At 53.5% G+C, this 26,162-nt stretch overlaps 1 protein-coding gene and 1 long non-coding RNA gene across 3 annotated transcripts in view; one reads left to right on the top strand and one right to left on the bottom strand.

Moving 5' to 3' along the window:
- The window catches only part of FBXL18 (F-box and leucine rich repeat protein 18), a 52,096-nt gene that overhangs the window by 1,657 nt on the left and 24,277 nt on the right, over positions 1 to 26,162 (bottom strand). Inside the window, exons 6-15 of one of the 2 annotated variants that reach the window (XR_001874515.1) lie at positions 21,819 to 25,875; positions 20,914 to 21,025; positions 17,262 to 19,264; positions 16,707 to 17,030; positions 15,891 to 15,958; positions 15,041 to 15,224; positions 13,116 to 13,179; positions 10,858 to 12,517; positions 7,231 to 7,392; positions 5,750 to 5,855 (exon numbers count right to left, since the gene is read on the bottom strand). The gene's annotated coding sequence lies outside the window, so the exon portion shown is untranslated. The remainder of the gene's footprint in view (positions 1 to 5,749; positions 5,856 to 7,230; positions 7,393 to 10,857; positions 12,518 to 13,115; positions 13,180 to 15,040; positions 15,225 to 15,890; positions 15,959 to 16,706; positions 17,031 to 17,261; positions 19,265 to 20,913; positions 21,026 to 21,818; positions 25,876 to 26,162) is intronic. The other variant, XR_001874516.1, reaches the window with a different exon arrangement.
- LOC108496577 lies at positions 7 to 5,031 on the top strand. The gene is made up of 3 exons (XR_001874517.1): positions 7 to 156; positions 1,900 to 2,117; positions 2,369 to 5,031. It is a non-coding gene; the product is annotated as an uncharacterized LOC108496577 (long non-coding RNA).

Here is a 26,162-nt window from a genome sequence, read left to right as displayed (position 1 = left end):
CCCTCTTTTTTTTTCCATTTGTTTCCTCTCTTCGCCCCCCGGACGAACACGAAATTCCCTATGGCCGCCCTCCGTCCCCGCAGGAGGCAGTGGAGCCCTGCGGAGCTCACAGCCCCCAGCCCTGCACCGGGCATTGTCCCCCTTCCCGGCATTCAGGTAGGACAGGGGGGGTGGGAATCTGGGATGGAACGGGGGACTGTCTGGAAACGTGGGAGGCAAAGCAAACTGATACCTCCCAACCCCGTTTTGGGGGGCTGCCAAGGTTTGGGGGAGGGGGGACACACCCCCTCATCGCCAACCCAGCGCTCAACTTCGCACCCGCGGGCTGGGCACAAACCCCCGCTGGACCCCCATCCCCATCTTCTGGGACCCCCCCAAAATCCCCTTTTTACCCCAGTAAACCCCCCCGTGCTCCCCATCCACAGCCGGGGGGGGTGCTGTGCATCCCTTCCGCCCGCCGTTTTTAACGTGCTTACTACACGTTTCCAGGGTGTTTTTGGAGCTATATTTAAAGCGTGCAGTCAGTGGCTGGATTTAGAAATCCAGGCATAAATCACATTAAAACACGGACGGCGACGATCCCAACGCGTCGGCAAAAAAGCTTTGCCCTGATTTCATTCCTTCCCCACATCTTAAAAGCAGAACCAAGTCCGACAGCAGGGTCCCATCCCCCCCAAAGAAAACCCCCAGATAAAAACCCCTAATAAAATGCTGTGGGGACAGAGGTGGGATCTGAAGGCAAGGGGGTCCCTGCTGGGGTTTACTCCAGCGAATTCATGGGGATTTATTCATCGTCGGGGGTTTGGTTAATTCCAAAGCTTGGGGTCTCTCCCCACCCCAGCCCCTTGCCTGCAAGGAAAGAGCTGCCATCCACGGGGAGGGGGGGCTGTGGAGTAGAGGGTCCCCATGAGAAGATCCCCAGGGAAACAGCTCGGGAACCGAGCGAGGAATTTCTGATTAATGACCAGAACAGCTCGGGATTTTGTTTTTCTCCATAAATCCTGGCTGATTATAAACCCCTGCGCTCAGCCTGGCTGTGGGCTTTGCATCGGTTGGGGGGAGCCCAAGAAATTCTCCACTCCCCCCCCAGGGCCTATACTCAAACTGGGCAGCAGCTGGAGGCTGCAGCATCCTCCCACCGTCCCAGCTCCGCTTCCATTGCCCCACCGGAGCACGGAAGAAGGGAGAAGGGCTGGGGGGTGCACAGGGATGTGGTTGGTGCCCCCCTCTCCCCAGTTCACAGCAGTTCTGATCCCCACAGTTCCGGGGTTTGTAAAGCCGAACATCCCCGAAATCACAGTCTGGTTTTCAAGTCCAAATAAAGTCTGATGTCATTTTTTAGCCTTGTCCAGCACAGGAGGGTGGGTGTGTAGGCACAATCCTATCCTGTTTTCCTGCTCTGCCACCTGCACGCTCCCTTTCCCCTCAAAATCCCAAACTGGGACCCCTGGTGCCAGGACCTCCCCAGTGCTGGGTGCCCTTTGCTTTTCATAACCTTCACCAAACCCCTGGTACCGGGATTTTGTCACAGTTAAACTGGATCTTGGATACATCAGGTTGGGTTTGGCTTTTTTTCCCCCTTTTACACAATAATAAGCTTTTTTCATCGAAGATCAGGGGGAAAAAATAGGCAAGGAGGAGGGCTGACCTGCACAACCCATAGAGAGCTTTGAGAGGAGCACGAACCCCAAAGCTGTAATTACTGCCTGTGTTTTTTGGCTACAAACCAGCTGCTAAATTGGTCGTAAGGCACAGAAACGGCAGCTACACCTTTCGGTGGAAAAAACGTGGTTTAGTGGAGGAACATGCATGGGAAACCTCCCCAAAACTGCAGTCCCCATATAACAGCCCAGTATTACACGTTCTGCATTCAAGAGTTTAAAACAATCCTCCACCCAGGTGAACAGGAACGCTGAGCCCCGAATGACAAGACCTTCTACATCAACAGAGTAAATTGGGGATTTTTCCCTTGATCTGCCAGCTGTATCAAAAATACCCTCCTGGATGCAGGACACGGGCGAGCGAGAGGCAGGAGCATGTGCTATTTTGAGGTTCAATATAAAATAGATACCCTTGGCTTCAGCAGTTCTCCGTAGCCCGGCCCACAGGAGCTGCAGGTACTTTCGTATGCATACAAAACATTTTAAAATGGAAAATATTCACAGCTGCTCTCGCCTTTTTGACAGGGGGGAAGGAATCGTGGGGCATGTTAAGGAGATATTAAAAGCTGTGGTTTGAAGCTCCTAAAGCATTTACTCAGCGGGAGAGCCAGAGAAAGAAGTTTAGAAGTTAACTGCATACTTGTGTGCCTTTGCTCTGTCCTTCTTAAAATTCACCTCTCCTATCTGCTTCTAATTTAAACAAGCAGAGCCCTCCAGGAACTGGAAAATCCAGATTCGCAGCATCTCCCAGGGAAAGACGATTTCCTACGAGCCCCCCCAGCACGAGGGTCCTGCTTAAGGTTAAGCTCGTGAGTGCCTTTGGTTTTGCACCGAGTTAATCTCCCCCCAAAATAAAAGACCTGGGGAATGCTGGTGAAAACTGCTGATGTTGCCAGCTGGTCCCTGGTTTAGTCCCATCCCTCTTCCAGAGCCAGGCATGGATTTCACCACCACTGCAGGCATTGAATGCCCGTCCCCACACCGTGCCCTGTCCTGCTTCAGCTTCCCCTTCTGAAAACAGGGTAAACCCATCCACCTCCCAGGGGTGCATTATCGTGGCTTAAAATTAACACTCGAAAATGTATTTTCAAATCCCTTCATGAGAGGCACCAGAAGCACTAGGTGTTAGCAGAGTAGATCTTTCACCTTTTAACAGCTGTTAATTGCCATTAAACCCAAACATGCACAGCTTTATTGGAACAGCGTCCGAATTTCCATGTCGTGTTGCAAAGCCTGTGCCCGCCCTCAGTTGTGCTCTCTGGCACGTGCCAGCTGCCTCGACAAGGTGTGACGGATAAATCCTGCCTCTCTGGTAGTCATCCTGCACACTGGGACCCATTTTGGGGTCTCCTGATGCCAGGCTCTTTCCTTCCCCCTCCCCACCATGCTGTGAGTCCTTAGCACCAGACCTACCGTCACTGCACGGAACTCCAACACCCCCTCCCTGACTCGCAGCAGAGAAGTAGATGGGATGCAAAACCCGTTCCCAAAAATACCCCGAAGAAGCAAGCAGGAACCTGCCCGCAAGGAACTGGGTCCCTAAGGCTGAATCCGGCCCGCAGCTGCCAGGAAAAGCACGTGCTGGGTGTCACAGGGATGGGAATAGCCCGCTGTGACAAACGGGAGTAAATCAAAGTCATCAACAGGCAGGGCTGGGGCAAGGCTGCCAGCACTGCCCTCCCTGTAGCCACCACTCTGGGGGAGTCCCTTCCCTGCTGTCTTTGGGGTCTGTTGAATCAGCCCCATCCACAGCATCCCTCCATCACCCTGGGACTGCCCTATGGAACAGCCAAGTGCCAGGCAGAGGAGAAGCCCTTGGTGTTGTGGCAAGAGTTTTCCCCGAGTCCAGGAAGCTGCTGGCTCCTCACGGGTACTTTATGCACCCCCAAACAACCAAACCCAGCTGGGAGTGCCTGCACCGGGTACCAAACTGCTAAAACACGTGAGATGGATTCAGCAGGGCAGGAGGGGAAGAAGTATCTGTGGCTCCGAGCATCTTGTCAGACCCCAACGTTTCCCCCCCAAGCCCCAGCACAAGGAGGGGTGTCCATGGCTGGCTCCCAGGGCTATCCCATCTCTTTTCCCATCACCCCAGTCCTCTGCAAGGGGGAAGGGGCGGTTGGACAAAACAAGCCCTTTCTGCTCCACAAAGCTCGTCAGCTAGCGGCTCTGGGCTTATAATTATTATTTCCTTAAAGACGAGCCGAGCAGCTATAGACAAAAAAGCCCCCTCTTGTCGGAGCTGGAATTTGATGTCCTAACGACTGTTTTTGTACCGTGCCTGTTAGAGGAAAGAGCTCGGCAGGAGGGGGAAAGAGAGATTTAATTATAGAGCTGCATTGTGATTTTGCACACATAGCTGGCTGTTGTAATCAGGTTACAAGTGTATCTGATTTTCTTCCCTCCCCTCCCTCTTCCTCCTCTTTCTCTCTCTTCTTTTTTTTTCTTTTTTTCTTTCCCCTCCCCCTTTTTCCTTTCGTTGGTCCAAATTACTTGCTTATGTTTGGGTGTTGCAGAGACGAGCTGTTATTTGCCTGCACTGAAGATCTTGATCAAGGGAACAATGTTTCCAAGGATCCTCAGCAGCTCTTTGCTGGAGGAAGCCAATGGTTCCCAGCTCCACCAGAAACCCCCCCTGAGCTGTGCCAGGCACTTGCATCCCACCATCCAGGGGCTCCCACCCCCACAGTAAGGATGGACACCCATATATACATATATATATATATATATCTGCCCCAACTCCCCCATGCTCCCCACAAAATTCCTTCACATCCAGGATTCCCTCAATAAATTGAGGCTTATGAAGAAGAGGAGAAGCTCGATTTACCTCCACTGGAGCAAGAGAAAGGAAAGAGAGGAGAAAAGAAACCTTTTTAAAAGAAACTTTATATTTTCCTATCTGAGTCAAGTGATGCCGCACTGGGACTGGGGACTGTTGTTGGGTTCATTTAAGAATCTATTGTTGTCCATGTGAATTCTTTTTTACATTTCAAATAACAGGATTATTTCCCCAGGGGGTAATATCCTGTAATTTGAACACAATAATGGGAATAAATTACTTACTTAGAACTAATAACGACAGCCTGATTCCAATATATATAGGAACTGTAACAGCTTTGGTTAGTTAAAGTGTAATTGTGTCGACGGATGACATTTTCTTTCAAAGGAATCTGAATGACTTTTAATTAAATTTGCTGGGGGTGGGGAAGAGAGGGAGAGATACACCGGGAGATCTCGGCTGCCGAGGCTGCGGCGGGTCCCAGCCCCGGTGCCCCAAGCTGAGCTCAGCCCCAAGCAAACCCAGCCCCGGCTGCAGTTTCCAGACCAAGCACAGAATAGGGAAGAAGGAAACCAGTGCCAAAGCACATGGCCCAGGGATGGAGGGATGGTGGGATGGAGGAATGGAGGGGGTAGAGAGGATGAAGAGGGGTAGAAGGGATAGAAGGATGGAGCCCAGCCCGTTTCCTGAGCTCCATCCTGGCAGAGGGCAGGGCAATGCCCATATCCTGCCCTGGGCACCCCTGTACTGCCTCTGCCTGTGCTGGGGAAAGGAGGAGCTGATGGGGGCACCAGCAGCCAGGCAAGGAGGCTCTGCTGCTCTTGTTGGAGCCATGAAATCACAGAATGGGTTGGGTTGGAAGGGACCATAAAGACTACTTCAAGGTGTCCCATGGGCAGGGACACCTTCCACTATCCCAGGTTGCTCCAAGTCCCATCCAACCTGGCTTTAAACAGTCCCAGGGATGAGGCAGCCACAGCTTCTCTGGGGAACCTGTGTAAGTGCCTCGCCACCCTCACAGGGAGGAATTTCTCCCCAGTATCCCATCTAACGCTGCCCTCTGGCACTGGGAAGCCATTCTCCCTTTTCCTGTCCTTCCAGACCCTTGTCCAAGTCCCTCTCCAGCTCTCCTGGAGCCCCTTTAGGCACTGCAAGGGGCTTTAAGGTCTCCCCAGAGCTTTCTCCTCTCCAGGCTGAACAACCCCAACTCCCAATATTGCCACCTCAGCCCAGGGGTCCCTCAGGGAAGGCAGCTCTGCCCGAGGAGGACCTGCACCAGCAGCCCTCCATCCCAGCTCCTCGCCCTCACCCCAGAACTCCTCTGCAAGCCCCGGGCTCTGCACGTCTCCTCACCGCTGCCTTCACTGCCAACCACTCCTCAGGTTTATTTCTGAATCAGCAGCACGAGAGGTTCCCTTCAAAGGCAAAAAAAAAAAAAAGAAAAAAAAAAGGGATCTTTCAGCTGCAGCGCTGCAGAAAGCCAAGTTCCTGCCCCGAAATATGTCGGAGAGGAGCTGTGTGCTGCTGCCAGTGGCTCCAGCCTCCTCCAGGACTCATTTTCCTCTGTTTATCTTGAAAATATTTCTGTGCTGAGGTCCCACCCCGTGCGGCGGAGCCCTGCGAGGCCGCCTCCAGCCTCACACACGGCCTCTTGTTTATCCACAGCCAGTTTTACAAATAGCTTATTAAGCCCAGAGGTCTGTTTGCTGGAGGAAAACCTCACGGAGCAGCTCCTGCAGCCCCCCCTCCGAGGCTCCTGCCAGCTGTGCCCCCTCCCAAAACCCCTCTGACATGCACCGAGTGGCTCAGGCCTCTGTGGCTGCAGACAAATGTCTGCTGGGTTTGGGAATCGCTCATGACATAATAAAATAACCAGTGTGCTGGTGGAGAAGGTCCCACCGCCCTCGTCCTCTCCCTGCTCCCAGGGTCGATATCCTGTCTGGGATTTTGGCATGGCACGGCGATGCCGTGGCACTGCCTGCTCTGGTTTGTGGGACCCTGCAGTGGCAGCTGCCGGGTAGATTTTGCCTTTTGTAAGACCCTTCTGCAAGGGGCTGCTGGTTTGGGGGGGGGAGTTGCAGGGGTTCAGATTGCAGGGAGTAATATTTTGGGGGCTGCTGAATTGGCTGTGCTTTGGAAGTTGCTGAAAACATGCCCAGACCCAGAGAGCTGACGACAGTTGGATGCTGCGTACAGTGGTCCTGGCAGGAGCCCAGTGGGACCATGCCTCAGATTCCCTCCTGTGCCTCTGCTGCCCACCCAGCCCCAGGATCCCCAGGTGGGAGCTGGGATGGAGGGTTTCAGCCCACAGCAAACAGCGTCAGGGATGTCCCACAGGGCTCAAGCCCAGCCATGGGCACCTCTGTGTCCACAGAGTCCAGCAAACACGTGCCTGAGCACCTCTGCTGCCCTGCTGCCACCTCTGCCCTGGGCAGGAGCCCGGCTGTGCCCAATCTCCAGTGCCCCAGCACCACAACTTGGGATGCCCACCCTGAGCATCCCCTCCCTGGGACCCCCTGAAGCCCCCGAGCACACAGAACCCTGTAACACAGCAACATTCATAACCTGGCTGGCGAGATTGAATTACCTGCCCCTGGAAGAATAAAGGAGGCATTCAGCCATTTTTTTAAAGTCCTTTCCCCTGCCAAGGCCAGACACCACGGTGACGGTCGAGCACAGAGGCAGAGAAACACGAGCCCTCACCTCTCCCTCCGAGGGTGACCCCGATCTGCCCCACATCCCCCCCTTCTCCGACCCTTTAACACCCAGGGAAGCACATGCTTTGCTCACCCGTCACGAGCTCCCTTATCTTTTAATAAAACCTTTAAGAGCAGAAGTCAGGCAATGCCAGCACAAAGGCAGCTCAGCCTCCTCCCGGGACATTAATCATTTTCTTTGACACGTTTTGCTAATTAGCCAAAGCGTTTGCCTCGACAGGGGAGAAATTGGGGCCTGGGAAAAAAAAAAAAGAAAAAAACATTACAAGAAGGGGAAGAGGTGGAAAGAGAGGAAGAAATGGGGGAAGAAGGAGCTGACGTCACCCCTGTGCTATCTGGCATCCCTGGGCATCACCTTGCTGGGAGAAAACCCAGTCCCAACCCCATCCCAAGGATTTTGGGGAGCTGTGATCTGTGATACACATTGTACCTTCCCCATCCCACTCCTGGTTACCCCATTTTGCAGCCACGGAGGGTTATTTGAAACACACTGTTTGGGGGTTTAACTCAGGGCTTTATCTTTTACACGGCTGTTAATCCTCAGGACACATGTTTCCTATCAGCCCTTGATATTTAACATACGATAAGTGTCTTATTAAATCCCAGGAACACTCACCCCAAAACCCAGCCTGGGGGCACCCCAAAGGCAGACTGGACACCCCAGCTCCAGCACAGGTTTTGGGTGTACAAGATGTTAGACCCAATAGGGAGAGAAATATAGTGGAACGAAGGCTCCTCTACACAGGAATTCAGCCTTTGCGCTGGGTTTTGGCCCCCTGAGTAGTCACTGCTCCCATGAGTGGGGAGAACCACTTGCAATTTTTAAAATATGTTATTTTTAAGGGTTTTTTGGCAATGCTGTGTGACACAGGGATGAACCCATCCCAGGCAGGACTAGCTACTGTCCCAGCATGACTTCCAATTCCAAGAGTCTGACCCAGTTTTCATAGGACCTGATGTTTTTTGGAGGAGAGAGACCATAGAGAGAGCAATCCACAGTGAAATCACTCTAATCCACCACACTGAAAAAATAAAATCCCAAGGAGAAAGCATCACCTGCTCATGCCTCCCCCCAGCCCAGCATGGCAAAATATTGGCTCTTGTCCCATCCCTGAACATCAGCTCTCCATCCCAACTCCTTGGGGAAGGGCAGGACAGAAAACCACACGGCACAATCCCCTTTCCTCCACGAAACCAAGCATAAGGACAACAAAACAGGGTGATAGAGCCCCCCACCCCTGGTAAGGACACCCACCCATGGGTGTCCCCTGCCCACAGCGACCATGCCATTCCCGTCCACGGGTACGAGAGAGTGGGAGCAGCATCCCAGAGCCACGTCAGTCCTTTGGGGAGCGTTAAAAAAATAAATCACAGCTCTTTGCTCCTCTCCAGCACAAGTTTCTCATTGCTGTGGGATGACACACACCGTCCCCTCCAAAACAACATGCTTTATTATTATTCTGTTTCTAATTTGGGGGTTGGAAATGATTTTCCATCCCAGAATCCAAACCAAACCATTACCCCCCCCTCAGAAAAAAATTACTAATGTGCTTTCCAGAGAGCAGTGGCACGGTCAGTGCTCTGCAAGGAGAGGGTGAAGGTTTGATAAACAGGGATGAGCACCAAGGAACATCCTTCTCCATGCCGGTTTCCAAGAAAAAGTGGTAAAAAAAGCAAATTCAGTTAAATACAGAGCTGGCCCAGACTCCTTCTGTAACCAGCTGGGTCTGGGATGTGCTGGTCCCACTGGGAAAGGGCTGTGCTCCATCCCTGCCTTCTGAAGGATTTGGGGAAAAAGAGGTGAAAGGTCAGTATGTGGGAAGCAGCGCAGTGCTGGGGACCTGACACATAAATCAGCATCATTCCCATTTTTGACTGTTCCAACCCAAATCTACCAGTGGATCCTGCTGGCTCCCTGCAAGGCAGTAAGAAGCCAGTGAGGTCTCACTTCTCCCTGTCCTGCCTGGCCTTGGGGACAGTGGGGACACTCAGACCAAGCCAGGCTGAGTCCCCAGCCCTGTCACCCCAGGTTGTGCCACAAACCTCATGGAGAGCCTTGGGGGGCCCCGTGCAGCCGGCAGCACTGGCAGACGTGCCAAAACCGGCACGCAAGGAGCTGGTGGAAACCCTCCAAGCCTCCTCCGCCGTTGTATAAGAGCCGCTCGAAAATACTAATCCCCAAAAAATTCAACCCTGGGAGCGTGACCAGGCCGCCTCCCAGGCAGCGTGGTTTGCACAGCCAGCCCTGCACGCATCCAGGGGGGAAAATGCCTTCAGGTGAGCTCTGCAGGAAGGTCGGGGTCCCAAATGTTTTCATACCAATGATCCTCCAAAAAAAAAAAGAGACAGGCGAGCGAGGCACAGAGGCAGAATCACCCGGCATTCCGAGCGCCGCTGCAAAACAAGTAGTTTTTCCATGAGTCACCAGTGGAAAGACCAGATCAGGCATCCCATGGGTGGGCTTGGCCAGAGCTGGCTCCTCATCCCCACCACGGCTGGGAGGATGTTTGGTGTGGGGATGCTGCATGTGCAGCCCCGCTCACTGCACCGCTCTCAGCCCCCAGCTTTCCTCAGGCTGCTCTGGGGTCACACTGGGATGGATTCAATGGAATCCCCAAGCGTTGGAGGGTCTCAGGATGTGGGGATGCATCCTGGTGGTGTTTAGACATGGCAAGTGGGGTTTAGTCTGTATGAGCAGTGCAGGATTTTCCTGACCTCCCTTTCCCTGAAGCAACAGTGCACATGGAGACCCAACGTGTGCCCTTCACCATGGCCTCGGGGCACTTCATTGCTCTGCCGCTGTCCCCTTCGCCTCCGGTGTCCCCTAAAGCCCTCAGGGACGGAGGGAGGCAGCGACAGAAGCACAAATAAATAAAGAACTGGTGAAGGAGCAGCACAAAACAAACAGGTTTGATTTATCGGTGGCGGGAAGGGGCGAGTGCGATGACAGGCAGCGCAGGAAGTCCCTGGGACCGTAAATCCCAGTGGGAGTGGATAAAGCTTCCATGCGCTGGGTGGGAGGTTACGGGGAGGGCGGCGGGTGAAGTTTAGGGAAACTGGGGTGGGGTGGAGTATCTTTTCTGGTTTTTAAAAGGGCGGCGATGAGGGGGAGGCGACGCCGCAGCCACGAGGCAGCGCCCAGGGCAGGGTGCCCGCGGCAGCCTGGGAAGGGACGGGATCGCACCCTCGGGAGGACTGGAGCTCCGTCCCGTCATCACCACCCGCACAATAACAGCAACCCTGGCTGTGTTGTGGGTACAGAAACGGCACGTACTTGTTGCTGGCCGTGTTTCCTGGCAGCCCTAAGGCAGGATTTGGCTGCGCAGGAATTTGGAAGCTGCCTTAAATCCAGAAAGAAATGAGAAAAGGCTGGGAGCGACTTTGTGGGCAGAGTTCAGCTGCAAATCCCTGCTCGGCAGCGGCTCAGCGCGGGGCCCCGGCCGCGGCCGCCCTCTCCCGACGCACGGCAATAGGGATGAGGTCGGAGACACGGCTGCCGGGGATCGTGTCCTGTTCCATGGGGACATCGAGGAGGGCTCCCTAGCAGTCCCGGACACCACTTCCTTCCCTCCTTTCCCTTCCCTAAAAGCCTCCTTGGCCGCAATGCCCCTCAGCATCCAAACCTCCATCCCAGCTGACCCCACCGAGATGAACCCAATCACAGATAGAGCTGATATGAAATTCCATAAATCCCCCTCACCTCTTCCCTGGAGCTGCCGGTGGCCACTCTCACCTCATGGATGCACTGGCTCAGCCGCAGATGGATGCCAGACTTCACCCTTTCCTCGGGATGGACAGGACAGCAACGGCATTGCTGGGAAGATCCATGGTCAGCAGCCTTGCTTCCTGCTCATTTGGACGGAATCAAGGAGGAAAGGAATGAAAAAGAGGCAGGAGGTGCCAAGCACTCTAAAAATCAACAACAAAAATGAAAAGAAATTAAAATTCACCCCAGAGCCTCCTCTGGATATTCAAGAAGGTGCTTCCCTGCCTCTGGAACTCTGCACAGGGAGCTGCCCTCATCCAGGGTCGGTGCTGGGGTCACCTCAGCCCCACACCCCTCGTGAGCCCAGCTCTGGCTCTCCATATTCCCAGATTCACTTTCAGGGATCTCTCTGCTGCATCCCAGCTCCTTGTATTTGTGTGAAATTCAGAGTTTCTTAGGAAAAACAAGCCCAGGGCCTGTGATGGGGGATTTACCTGCATCTCTGCTTCCCCAGTGACATCCCTGGGTGGAGAGGGTCCCAGTGATGGATGATTCCCAGCCCTGCATCACCAAAATCCAGATTGCACCTTGTCCTGGAGAGCCAAGGAGGAGCAGCCAAGAGCTTTCCACCACAGTGAGTTTTTATTTCACTTGGGAGAACGTTTTTAATTACAGGTGCCATTACCCCACGCACTTGGTGTATAAACACGACCTCTCCGTGGTGGTTTAAATGGACTGAAATCACACACCATCCATTGGGATGAGCAACTGGCCTTGCCATTCTGCCAGAAGGAAAGGGAAGCCCAGGTCCAGGGAGCAGAATTTCTGCAAGAGTACCCCAAACCCATCATCTTTGTGTTTCCCAGCTCTCTCCCCCTTCAGGGACAGGGAAAACACAGGACCGGTGCCACATCCCCTGCGAGTCCCTGTATTTGCCTTAAAGGGATTTTCCTGCCTTTTTGCCCCATCTCAAGCACCATCCTTTCCTACAGCACCTGGGACATGACAAACATTGTTCAACACCCAAGGTTTTATATATTATTCCTTTAACTCCCAAACTGGAGCTTGCAGGGGAAAAATCAAGTCTGATGGGAATGGGATTCCAGCCGCAGCACTCCCAGTTTTTCAAACATCTCATTTGGCTTCTCGAGCCTCATTTTGGGAAGCAAACAGCTTTTCCATACTGGACTGTGCCTCCTGCTGCCTCTCCCTGATGAAGTAGCCCTCAAACATCATGGAAAGGGCTTGGCTTTGCTTTGGTGGAAAGCTGCTTTCTCGATAAAACCTCAAAAACAAGCTTTCTGTAGGAAAAAATAGATGGTTTGTGATGACTGGGGTTGCTCATCAGGGATTCAGGACTGGCTTTGGCCCCCCCGGCGTGTCCATCAGCTCCCTAAAAAAGCCATTTTTGCTCATTGCTAATAGATCCCTGCAAAGAGGGGAGGGGAAAAAAATTCCCTGCGTGCCCTCACTTATGCACAGACAAGGAAATGTCGTTAAACTAAACCAAACAAACGAATCCAGAGGCAAAGAGAAAAATCACATTATCCCGAATCATAAATCCCGGAGAGGGGTATTTACAGGCTGAATTGCCAAGTGCATTGGAACTGCAGAGCACCCGAAGAGCAGATAGCCATAAAGGCAGACAACGGCCCTGGAAAAAATGCTTTGATTAGGATCTGGGCAGCATTCAGCCCAGATGTTCATTTGTCAATGGAAGAGGGATGGGGGGGAGGTGAGAAAGGCTTTAAATTAATCTTTACAACTAGAAAGGAGCTTGTAATACACACCATATGGGGAGCCACGTCCCTGGAGCCCCCTCGCCTCCCCCCAGCCCGGCGTGTTCGGAGCCAGGCTGGGACCCTCCGGCCGGAGTGTGTCTTCCTCCTTCACCCCCTTGTTTTCTCCATGCACCAAACACCCCGTGAACCCAAAACCCTTCCACATGTGCTTTTTTTTTACCAGGAACAAAACAAACTGCAATTCTTCTTATAACACCAGATCTCTTCTATTATTCCCCCCCCCTTCCCCAGACCCAGATACCTGCTCCCCACTCCTTCCAATATCCACATGTGGTTTCTTTTTAACCCTTCCAAGATGCCGGCAGTGGTGAGGGGGGGGGAGGGTTGTGTGTGGAGAGGAGGGACGAGGCTGTTTATTAAATGCCAACCATTCAAATTAATTCCCCTAATGGACTCGCCGACATCATGGTGTGCATTTAAATGAACGCTTTGTCATATTTCATAGCCAACCTGCAGCTCTCTGCAGAGCAAACCTGCTGGAAAGCTGGGAACAGCAGCAATGACAGCGACAAACCTATGGAGAGATAAATAAGAATTAAATACAAATCCCAAATGCAACACGGGGGTGACAAGAGAGCCCAGGAAGCCCTTGGAAATTTGGAGGTGGGGTGCAAGCAAGACCCTAGGCAAGGCAGAAAGAGCTGTGTGATGGCAGTGGGAGCTTCTTTTCCACACAGGAGGAGGAAAAACCTTTTTGCTGCTGGGGCAGGAGGGATCAGAGACCCCTTGCCTGGGATAGAGACCCCTTGCCCAGACCAGCACAAAGCCACTGCTTCCCAGCTGGAGTCTGGGCTGTCCCTTCCACCAAAGCCCCATCGCAGCAGGGACCAGCCCCAGCTACCCCTGCTCAGCTGCAGGGACCTGGTGAGGAGGCAAACCCCCTACATCCTGCACCCCCAGCCAGTGCATCCCCCTGGACCACTGATCTGGGGGCTGACAGTGGAGCTGCCTGGCCAGCATCCCTCCCCACAGCACGGGCTGGGATGCTGAATCCCAACCCCTCCTCGGCAAGCTGTTACCGAACATCCCAGCTCCTGGCAGAGCATCCCTGCTGCTCCTGAGTAAACAGGCCTTCCCCTCCCCAGCACCCCTGGGACAGCCACAGGTTACTCACCTTGGCTCCAGCTTCAAGAGCTCCCAGTCCTTTCATCAGCCCGATGGAAAGTCGGTGCACACACACACACAGACACACCCCGTGTGCTGCAAGGACCAGCTACCTCCTGCTCACAACCTCTCCTCCCATCTTGTTCCCTCTCTTCCCCCACCTTTAAGAGCTGCTGGAGGGATTTTGAAGGTCACTGAAGACCAGTGGGCCAAGAAAGTAAAAATCATGGAATCACAGAGTGGTTTGAGTTGGAAGGAATCCCAAAGATCATCTCATTCCAACTCCCTGTCTTGGGCAGGCACACCTTCCATTATCCCAGGTTGCTCAAACCCCCATCCAAGCTGGTCTTGGACACTTCCAGGGATGGGGCAGCCACAGCTTCTCTGGGCAACCTGTGCCAGTGGCTCACCACCCTCACAGGGAAGAATTTCTTCCCAAAAATCAAATCTAATCCATCACTGTTTGCAGAAGGTTCTCATTTAGGGAAACATCTGGAGTCAGCACTTCTCCCTCAGAGGGCAGCAAAGGGTTCAGAGGACACCAGCCCTCATACTGGGGAGGAAGAGGAGGAGGAAGGAGCCCATTTGCCTGGTCCCCCAGGGAAGGGACACGGCAGGTTTCTGCTTGGTGTCTGTTACCTGGCCTGGAGAGAGCAAGGCTCCATCCCCTGGAATCCCAGCCAGGAGAACAGCCCCTACAGGTCACAAAGCCTTGGGCACCAAGCAAGTGTTGGCAATGCTCAAGGGCCCTCCAAAGGGACAACTGGGTTTGGCTGAAGGACCCTGAGGACCCAAGGGAACAGGAGGGATGCTTCTGGTCCACTGGGCTGTGGGCAAGTAGGGAAAAGGGCTTACGGAGGGACAGCACACTTGGGGGGGCAGCCTGCTGTCACAGCAAAGGCAGGGGATGTCACCCCCTTTTCCAGGTCCTCCTGGACCTTCTCCCAGGTCCTCTCAGGGTTGCAAGGCAGGAGCATCCCCTCAAACAGCAACACGTGAGGTGCAAGCTAAGCCTTTCCTGGGGGCTTGCAGGTGAGGAAAGGTCCCATTCCATCCCACCCCACCCCTGGCAGGTCCCCAGAAGGTGGCAGGTCCAGGCTGCAGTGACACTGGGCTGCAGTGACATCTGCTGGGCTCCCTCTCGGGGACCCCCAGCCCGGGCTGGCCACAGCCCCTCTGGCCCTGCACAGCCCCACCCCTGAGCAGGACCCGCTCCCACGCTGAGCCCGGACCCTCCAGCTGGGGCTCCGTGTTTCCAGCCCTGAGCCCACCTTGAGCCTCTCCAGCTCCTGTTCAGACACCTCAACACCACATCCCTCACTGCCAGCTCCATGGAAAGCCCCCAGATCACCGCAGCTAGAGGAGAGGGGCAGCACCCCCCAGCACCCACGCTCCCTCGGGAGGAGTCCCAGGGGTGGTCTCCGTGCTTCTGAAGAGACCAAAGAGCTGAAAAACCTGCATTAAGAGAGAAAATGCACAAATTAGGAGTGGGGGTAGGGATTGGAGGAGGGGGGGAGTTGTTTATCTAGAGCTGATTTTGATTTTCCTCTTTCAAATATCAGCAGGATGCTGAGCCTCGCCTCGTTATGCAAATAGAAGCAATTAGAGCTCACCCAGGCTCTGCCCACGTGATGGTTTATGGCACTCGCAGAAATCCTTCCTGCTGCATGAGAGGAATAACAACACCTCCCCATGCCTGCTCCAGCCCTGCCATGGCCAGGGACATGGGAAGGCTGGGAACGGGAGCCCTGGAGCTGCAACAACTCACCTCCCATTGCCACCCTCGGGCCTTCCAAAGTCCTCAGAGAAGGACTTTTCCAAAGAAAAATCTCCCCCTCTTCCATGGAGAAACTAACTGCACCGACAGCAAGCCCCCACCGGCTCTTGGGATGGGACAGGAGGAGAGATGGAGGGGGAGAGAGCATCACTGGGAGCAATGCCAGAACCTTTTTCTCCACCAAGCCACCAAGTCAGCCCCCAGCAGGACATCTGGGACTTGGGTCTGAGCGGATGCACTTTGCTGAACTCCAGCAGAAAAGAGGCAAAGCAAAAAGTCCTAAATTCCCTGAACTGGGTCTAAAAAGTACAGAAAACTCCCACACGCACCACCCCCAGTCCCACCTTGCCTGCAGGAGGAGGTGGTTCCAGCCCCCATCCGGCACTTCGCCTCCCCAGGGCCACGCGCCGACCTGCAGGGACCAGACACGGGAGCGTAAATCAGGCTGGGCTCCCATAAATCCATCACCTCCCTCCTGATTTACATCCAGGTAGCCGGGAGGATTTACTTGCAGTACCTGCCTCGAGTTTCCCACCCCCAGAGGAGCAGAGGGGAAAGAAAAAAAGACAGGCTCTTTCAGTATTGATCTTGCTTCTAAATCTTTTTTTTTTCCCCTTCTTCTTTGGATGCAAATGGAGATTGATGAGCCCAGGCCAGCAGCTCCTCACCTCTGAGGGCCATTTCTCTCTGTTCCTGGGGGGAGGAGTGGGCAGAGGGATGCCCACAAGCCCACAGAGGCCATCACCCCATCATCTGTGGGCAGGAGAGAGCTCCCAGCACCTGGCTCAATGTGGAGGTACTTGCTGAGGAGTGGGATAAGGGACACCATGGATGGAGCGGGATGAGGGACATCATCACAAATCAGTTTCTCAGTAGTACATCATCTAAGCCAGCAAGCATCCCAGAGGAACTCTCCAGCCTGCATCCCTGTTCTGACACCATCCCCAACTCCATCTCTGCACCAGCTGCTCTTTCCAGGGCAGGAAAGGGGTGGGAAGCGCAGCCAGGGAGCCCTTTCCATCTCCCCAAACAAGAGACACTCCATCTCATATAGTGAGGCATGGAGAGATGGAATTCTGCAGCCGCAGGATGGTTTGGGATTAAGACCCTCATAACCCACCCCGAAGGTTGCCAGTGTGACCCAAAGCTTTAGGAATTACCCAGGCACCCAGCAACGGGAGCTGCAGGCAGCAGGAACAGGCATGGAGCTGGGAAAGGGCTGAGTCAGCACCCGGAGAGTCGCCCCCAGCCAGGCCATTCGTCAGGCAAAGGTTGGGAAGGAGCTTTTCTTCCGTAGCAGGGCCAGGCAAATAATTCACAGCGGATAAATAATTCACCGGGAGTTTAGCCGCCCTCTGGCAGCGGATTGCCTGGGAGCTGTTAGCAATTATCCCGTATTTACTTGCGATCCTGAATTTTCAGTTGAATTATTCAGACAAGTCATTGCTGGGGCTGAGGAGAAGCCCGGGGAAAGGAGGCGATACCTGCAACGACAGGAAAAATCACCATCAGGACGAGTCGGTGGCCGCGGAGGACGCGGTGCTGTTGCGATTGTTCAGCCTCTGCAGTGCCAGCGGTACCTGGCACCGCGGCCGGAGGCGACGCAGGAGCGAGGGGATGGATGTGGAGTAGGCACCGGATCGTTGGGTTTCCACCACCCCCCTCCATTTCCAGCCAAGAGCCCCCCAGACATCCCTGTGTTTTCTGTTTCCTACCAGCAAATTCCGCTGCCTGAGGAAGAGGAGACGGAGGAGAGGCAGCGCGAGCAGAATAAATTCAGATTTCTGTTCAGATGAACGTCTCCCAAATTGTTTTAATGAGGAATCTCCCTGGTTCTCCCGGCAGCAGGGATGCTCAGCGGCTCCTCTGCAGCCACACAAGCCCACATGGTGGGGACACCCACATGTGTCTTAACTCATCCAGAGTCATCAGCTGAGGGCATGGCCTCTGCGTCCCACAGCGAACCAGAGCTGGCCTGCAAAGACACACAGAGATCGGTTTTTGGGGGGGAAAAAGAATAAAAATACTCAATTCAAGCAAAAAAGAAATTTTCTTGAAGGACGAAGCAGTGCTTCCAGCAGAGCAGAGGAGGAGCAGCATTGCAGGGACACAGAGAATGTCACAGAGAGTGAGGCTTCTCAGGCTCCGACCGCTGGATGTGCTCCGGCTCCCGGAGGGGTTTGGCTCTTCCTTCCAGAACAGAAGATTCTCCACAGCAGTAAAAGCACCAGCTTCTGGCCCTTGCCCAGGCAGCTCCATCTGCTCTTCATGCCCAGGAGAAGAGACTGATGAAGGAGAAGACTCAAGACTAGGTTGGATGGGGCTTTGAGTAACCTGGTCTAGTGGAAGGTGTCCCTGCCCATGGCAGGGGGTTGGAACAAGGTGATCTTTATGGTCCCTTCCAACCCAAACTGTTCTGGGATTCTCTGAAGACTCAGACCATGCAAGGCAGCCTGGCACCTTCCCCAAGACACAGACATGGATCCTCAGCCAGCAGTCGGGCTGGAATCATCTCTCTTCAACATGAAGATGCCGTTGGAAGTGACAGGACCCTGAACCTCCCACCTGCAGAGAGAAATTTGGCAGGTCACTCCTGAAAACACCCAGATGGACTGAAGAGTCTAATAATAATAATAAAATAAAATGTAATTTCATAGTTGGATATTTTTAACACCGTCTTGTGATTTTAAGGGTTTAACTCACATTTACTCCTCAGGGCTGGCAGTGACTGACCCAGCAGCATGACCAAGTGTCCTTGTCCCTTCCCATGGTGGGAAGCAGCTTTGGCAGAGCTGGCAGCTACTCTCCTGCCTTTCCAAGCCACTCCAGGCACACACAATGCCCAGGGAACACAGCAAATACCTCTCCCCTCTCCTTTGGAGGGATGTGTCCCAGCCCACAGTGCCACAGTCCCCATGCATGGCACAAAGCACCCCCCTGAGCCAGGAGCTTTGGCAAATTCCCATCCTCACCGACTGAGGCTCCTGAATTAACAAACCTCTCTCTCCATGAGCCAACTGCTACAGGCTCTGGATCAATGGAATAGGTAAAAAAGAAGAAAAGTGAAATAAATTTGCATGACGGATCCCTGACGGATGTTTGATTCCACAAAAGGAACACGTCTCCTCCGGCTGGGCTGAGATCCTCAGCAATAACAACCCTTCCTCCCGTTTTCTCTTGAATTGCCAGTCATGCATTTAAAATTATTTTCTGAAAAAGAAAGAAAAAAAAGTGACCACCTCAGGAGATGCTGACTCGGAGGCACGGTCCCATGGGGAGGCGTACGGGAAAGAGGGAGACACCAGAACCACACCAGCTGCTTTCTGGGCTGCCAGGAAGATGAAGCCCACAGGAGGGTTCTCCCACTGCCTGGAAGGGACTCACTCATGGGCATCAAGTGCTGCCTTCCTCTACTTCTTGCTCCTCATCCTCGCCTGGCCCCTGTCAGCTCCTGGGATGGTCAAGTGATCCTCAGCCTGGAGCCATTTCAGCTGGGACAGCCTGGACAAACAGTCTTGGTGAGTTAATTCACGGTATTTCACCCAAATTTGATGAGGGAGCTATTTATTATATGCTGCAGTCTGGTGGCCAAGTGTCCATGGAAGGAGGGGAGACACGGGCAGAGGTTTGGGCACAGGGAATGACGCTGGGGCTCAGAAGTCCAGAAAAGTTTCCTCCTCCCTGCTGAGGCTGCCCAGGTGCCTTCATGGGGCAGGAGCTAGGTGGGAAGACAGAAGGTGGAAAAAGCCACTGAGTACTGGGAAGGGGTGCCAGCAGCCAGGAAGGGTGATGGTGACATTGAGGACTCCCTGACCAGCTCACACCAAGCATCTCTTCAGGCATCAACAGCTCTTTGGGTCCTGCCTCTCCAGTCCTTGCTTAGTCTTGCTGTCCACTGCCTTGACTGTATCCCCTTTCCCAGGGTCAGGGGATAAGACCCAAAGGAACCACAGAAGGAACCCCAGCATCTACTCCAGTGAGCCAGGGGTAGCCCAGCTCAGCCCCTTCCCAGCACTGGGATCCCTTCCTGAACACCTCCACAGGGTGGAGGCTCCCACTGATGCCAGAGGGTGCCAGGGGATCTGCTTCGGGGCTGACAGGAACTGCAGCCAGGCACTGACACATAAATATATCATCCTGGAAAGAGCCCACAGTGGATCAGGGAGCAGCCCACAGTCACGAGAAGACCTGCTCCATCCCATCCCATCCCATAATCCCATCCCATCCTGTCCCACCCTGTGGGAGCTGGCTTGCCAGGAATCCCCTGTGTCAGCACTTCACCAGTGATAAATAAGGGAGAAATGTGGCAGCTCTGGCCCCAGGATCTGCCAGGTTTCTCCCTAAGAGAGGTAAAATGAGGGCTCTGGAGATGCCAGTGCTTGCCAAGACTCCCCCCTCTGCCACCACCAGCTCGGGGGTGACAATGAGGGTGCCCGGAGCCCTCTGCCCCTGGAGGAGAGGATGGGGCACAGCGAGGCACCCTGACACCCCCAGGATGGAGGGAGAAACACAAACAACAAAAAAGAATTTTTATACAAAAAACCAGATAGATCCATCCCAGCTGATGTGAGAGGATAGGAAAGGGAGCGGGGGAGAAAAGCAGCAGCTGGGATTTCGGAGAACAATGTGAGGAGAAAGAAGAAAGAGGGAGGAAGACGAGTGCGGTTGTCAGCCCTTTTCGGGGGGAGGGCAGCAGGAAAGTCAGTGATCAGCCAGATCTGAAACCAGACGAAACTATTTCCACATGCCTATAAAACCCTGAGTGTGGAGGGTTTGCAGGGCTCTGGGGCCCCCACGCTGCCTCTAAAACAAACCAGAGGAGCTGGGAAGCTCACCCGGGCAGGAGCTGGGATGTGGAAGGGAGCGCAGTGATGGCATCTGACCTTTCCTTCCTCATCATCCTCCCCTTCATTGCCTGCCACAGCTCATCCCCCCCAGCATTGCTTGGTCTGCGTCAAAGGGACTCATGGAAAACCAACTGGCAGTGCAGGCATTGCTAAGTGGGGCTGGTGATGCTCATGGGTGTCCCACGTGGGTCTGAGAGCTGAGAACCTCAGTCATCTCTCTCGTAACTTTGGTGGGCTCCAGCATTTGGGATTGGGGATTGAAGGGCTGGAAGCATCCCTGATGCCATGAGGCAGCCTCTCCCCAGGGAGCCTGGTGGCGGGAACGTTTTCATCTTTGGATGAAAGAGACCTGCTCCCACCTGTGTCCCACAGTACAGTGACCTGGGCTGAGCCTTTCCCTCGCCCACGGCTTAGTCATGGAGCCCTAACACTCCATGCAGTTGCTGGGATGTGGCCAGAGGGGGAAGCAGCTGCCGCCCTGCGCTGCTATAAATCACCACGCCAAAAGCACAGCACCCACCTCCCCATTCCCCGGCTGTAAATCTGCAGGAGCAGGAACTGGAGCTGCTTATCAGGAGAGGCCACATCGCTCCCCAACCCGGCTCAGCCCTCGTGCTGCCCACGTGGGATTCCTGGGGGGAGGAAGAGGATGCTGGGTTACCATTAACTGCCAGCAGCGCCCGCAGCCTTATCGGCCGGGCAGCGCCTTCCCTGCCCCTGCTGAGTTCTGCTCCCCAGGGCTCGCTCCCACGCTCGGGGCAATCGCCACCTCCATGGCTCCCATACAGGAACCACCAGCTCTGGGCTGTGAACAGAGCCAAGCAAACTCTTAGCACATCTCCAAGCACTGCACGTGAGTCCTCAGCCCTCCCTGGAGATGTGTCTGTTCCTGCATCTCCACACCCTTCCTGCCACTTGGGTGGACAATGGCCAAGACCCAATTCCTGTCCCTCAGCCTGAAGGGAACCTCTTCATCCTCTCCCGTTTGCTCAACAAGCATGAGGACTGGACAACTGCAATGTTTTGCTCTTTGTTGCAAGAGTTTAAGAAATCTTGGACACCTCAATCCTACAGAAACCTCCTGTTCTGGGGGGTAGAGGAGCCAGAGCTGAAGGGCAGTGTGTCCCTCCCCTCTGGACATGGAAGAGGAGGCCATGGAGAAACATGTCCAAGGACACACCACAGAAGGTCCTCGTGTGCATCAGGCACATTTGGAAACTGAAGGGGTCACCAGGAAGCTGGAAGTCACTGCCACACACAATGCTGATGGTCACTCCAAGAAAGGCTGTGCCTTCACTACACTAATTAACAGTGCAGAAGAAAATCAAGCCCAGGTCTGTGCCCCATTGTCCCATCCTACCAAGGCAAAACCATTGGGCTCCACAGCCTTCTCCAAGGGAAAGGGTACAAAGCAGTGTGACTTACAGAGGGTGGGAACTGGAGGTCTGCTTCTGACCATCACAGCAAAGAGATGCTGGCACACTCCTGCACAAGAAAAGCAGGCATGAAACACCCACAGCTCAAACCACAGCAGGATCCATTCCCATGCCACAGTCACCAACAATCATCAGAGGTGACAGTCAAACCGGAGCCAGAGCCCTGCTGTAAATGAAGAGAGACACATTCTGATTGGAACAACTGGGCGTGAGTTAAAGCCTGATTGCAATGGGCTGCTCACACATTTGCTGACCAGCTGAGCTGTGCTCCTGCAGAGCTCATAGGGCAGGGGTAGGATTACGCTAGAAATGGGAACATTCCTCAAAATCATACACCCTGATCCCAATGGAGTGGGCCAATGAGCCCGCCAAAGTCAATGGGACAAGAAATGGTAACGAGAGGTTTGGAGTTTGAAGGTAGTGCTGAAAATCAGGTCCAAGGTGCAGAGAAATGATACCCTGAGTTTTACAAGAATAAAACCTGGAGCAAACATCAGAGATCTTGCAGGAGGCCAGGGAAAGCCCTTCCCTCTCCTACTGCTCTTGGTCCTCCAAGAAGATTTTCTTCTGTGCTGTTCCCACCCAGATGAGCTTAGTGATGTGCTGCACCCAACATCTGCAAACCATGGGGGAGCCGGGAGGCTGGAGACACAAAATATCTCTTCATCATCAACGACCCTCATGAACGGGGCTTGGGGAGCTCAGCCGGGCTCATGTCCCTTTACTGCACCAAGCCATGGGCTTCTGAGAGGGGCTCTGATCCCAGAGGGACCTCAGGATGCCATCCAGCTCCATCCACGGCAGGACCTGAAGCACCCCAGGCTTTGCTGGCACGAAAGCCATGCTGAGCACGACCATCCTGCACAGTCACTGCCCCCCCTGAGGGAATGGAAACCACAGCAGGGTTTTATGATGGCATTAAACTCAATGTTCCCAGCACCTCTGGTACCACAGGACCTGCTCAGAAGGGTTATTCCAGCCTGAAGGGCAGATTTACCACAAACAAATCCAAATGCAGAAGCAGCCACGGGGCTGTTTGCACCTTCTGCCAAGAAATGTCGGGGCCTCCAGCACGAGAGGGGCAACAGCATGTTCCTTCCTCTCTCTTTTCTCTTTCTTAGTAAATTAAAAATAATACTAATGGTAGTAAATGCCTCTTGGCTTCATTCTCTCTCCCATCAGAGCAGATTCAATTAGCAGCTTCCCCTGAGTGGCAGAGGTGTGATTTAATTCCAGAACGGGATGCATTAAGATGCAGGGCAGTGGGAAGTTTCCATCTGCCCCCCAACCAAATTCCCCAACCATTCCCACACTGAAGATCAGATAAGATTTCCTGCTTCCCTTCCTCATTAACAGGTTTGGGAGGCACAGCCTGTGGTTTGGTTAAAGAAGCCCTGAAGACACGTTCACCTGAGGGAACACCAGACTCCTTTCTTCACATTGAGTGGATGTTGTCACCCAACCATGGGATGCTCTGTATGTCAGGGCATCCCCCAAAACAATGTTGGTACCAAGTAGCTGGGCACAAAGTGCTTCATACCCTGAGCTGGCAGCTGCTGCTTACAGCCAAAGCACCTCAAAATATCCCAAACCCAAAGGGAATTCCCACAATACTGGTGGGCGACTGAAACCTCCACAGATCCCACACCCAAATGGCCAATCCCCAGCATGGGATGTGGCTGCAGCCTCATGGCATCCAAAGTGCTCAGCGAGCTGGAGCAACTACAGCCACCCCCACCCTGACACTGTGCCCCCTATGAGGGGTTATCAACCCCCTTGGATGACCCAAAACCACAAGCTGTTCCCTTTCCACCCACACCTCACCCTGCCAATGCTCTCCTGTCGGTTTCCACACCACATCCCGGAGCCGAGCGCCCAGCACGGGCTGCAGTGTCCAGGGAGGAGAGGCAACAAGGCTCACGTCAAGCCCTCTGCATCCACAATTCCTATTTGATTCCCTTTAAAAGGGGCTGTAATGCAGCACGTATTTATACTTCAAAACAGCTTGTTTGTGTAATTGCCAAAAAAATGTTAAAAAAAATAGAAAAAAAAGGACAGAAAACAGCCCTGCTACAATGACTAATTAGCTCGCTCCTGCCTCGTCCCCTGTAAACAAATGTATTTGTAACCAATTTGCAAGCACTTTGCATAAGGGGCCCAGAACACTCGTGCCTGTTTGATGCATTTTGACATTAATTTGATAATAGCAGCTTAACAAGGAATCCAGGCTCCCCAGCTATAAATATGCTGCTTTTCCACTTCCTTTTATCTGCACAGTGAAATAATGTTTTTCCCCCTGCTGCAATAACCACCATCCAACCCTTTCATGAATGCCCTTTATGTCCTTTAGCATTTTCAAGGCTGCTTTGCTTTCTTTTTTTTTTTCTCCTGCTGGAGAAAGTAAAAGGGTTTTATTAGTTGTATTTTTAATTCCTGCTCATCGCGGGGGTGGGGGGGTAGGAAGGAGAAGAGAGGACAGTGATGGTGCTCTGATAATGCAGCTTCCAGGAGACAGGGATGAGAGACTTGTTTGTTCAGAAATACCGCTCCATCCATTTGTACTTCCTAGGAGAGAGAAAGCTCATCCTTTTTCTCCTCTTCTCCACTCACCGTGGCTCTCCCTCTCCATGCAAACCTTCACCACCACACCAAAACCAAATTCAAGCACAGTGAAATGGGAATGCGACTCTGGAGTCCACTCTGATGCCAACCAGAAAGCAAAAACAGGGCTGGATCACGGGAACTGAACAGAGGCTATGGCTTACCAAATGCCCTGACACCATAACTTCTCCTCTCCTCCTGGTCCTTCCCAAGACTTTCCACCTTTCCCCATGGTCAGAAACCTCCCTCACACGCAGGTTCTCCCTCGTGCATGCACCCTGGGGAGAGGCCACCTCTGGGGCTGGGAAGTACCAAGCCCAAAATTAGCACCTTGCAAATTGTCAGCTGCATCCTGTGGCCACAAACAAAGCCTCTGGGAGTTGAAGCAACTTGGCTGCTCTTCTCCACATTCCCTTCTCTCCTGCCTCCACCTCGGAGCCAGCAACGCACATGCTGCTCCCAAATTGACCCAGGGAGTGAGAAGTTACACAGAGCACAGACCCAGGAGACCTCTCCTCCTGCCATCCCAGGCCTGGAGACCTCCCAGACAAGGTCCCAGAAGGTGGAAGAACCAGGGACTCTTGCCCACCTTGCTGACATCAATACTCCATGTGCCTAAATACTGACTGTACAGGTGAGGGTAAAACCAGAAACACACTGAGACATCCATCCCTCCCTGTGCCAAGCTGAGCTCTTCTCCCTCAGCCTTTCCACACCTCTGCTCCAGTTCTTCCTGCTTGAAACCAAGTCAGGTCCCTCCTTGCCAACATATAAGCTGGCAGAGGACACAAGATCAGTACCAAATGGGAAGGGGGATGCTCTGCATGGGCCTTCCTTGGGTTTCCCCCCACCAGTGTTTCACATCAACCACGGCCCTTTCAGCCACTTCCCACTGGAGTCCTCCCCTGGAATCCTGAATGCCAAAACCCCACGGCAAGGCCCAGCGATAAGATGGAGACTTAGCAGAGTCCAAAAGCACATTCTTTCTTCAGTCTCCTCCCTCCTTATCTCCTTCCTCCCTCCCCCAAAACCACATTTAGATAAAAGTTATTGGAACAATAAAATCCATAAGTTAAACACAAGCACAGGAGGGATGGAGGGAGGGTCTCTGCTCTGTGCCCGAGTGAGCAGACCTGCCAGAACTGAAAAACAACAGAGGAGGGCCTGTGATCCACCCTGGAATAAAACCTTGGATCACTGCAGGCAGAGATCTCAGCACACAGTCCTAACACAAGTCCTGCACAGACTCACTCACCTTTTAAAAACTGATCACAACCGCATTCTGACGCTCTCCTCTACTTCACCTACCTGGGGTGAGCTGACTTAAGCACGTGGGTACCTGAGCTGCACCATTTTCCACAAAGCTGATCCTCCTGCGTGTTTATTTTGTAGGTTTTCTCAATCCAAAGTAGGTGCTGAAGCCTAGTTTCCGTGTACCACTATCCCTAGAAACAACAACACAAGAGACAGCTCAATAGGATGCACATTTTCTCGAGCATGGGACACCTTCCACTAGGCCAGGTTGCTCCAAGCCCCATCCAATCTGACCTTGAGTGTTCTGTCCCACAGCAGCACAGCTCAGCAGTTGAGTGCTCCAAGATCCATGGAGGAGAAGCATTTCCTAAACACAAAGTAGCTCCTTTAGCAGAGCCCTCAGCCACAAGCACCATGGTGTGTGGAGCAGCATCCCAAAACCTCAGGCCTGGGGGAGTAGGGCTGTAACCTTTTCAGC

Source organism: Lepidothrix coronata, unplaced genomic scaffold (genome assembly GCF_001604755.1).
Source record: "Lepidothrix coronata isolate B3197 unplaced genomic scaffold, Lepidothrix_coronata-1.0 Scaffold41, whole genome shotgun sequence".
Classification (NCBI taxonomy): Eukaryota; Metazoa; Chordata; class Aves; order Passeriformes; family Pipridae; genus Lepidothrix; species Lepidothrix coronata.
Note: the sequence above shows the minus strand (reverse complement) of the source record. Positions and strands in the feature narration are given on the sequence as shown.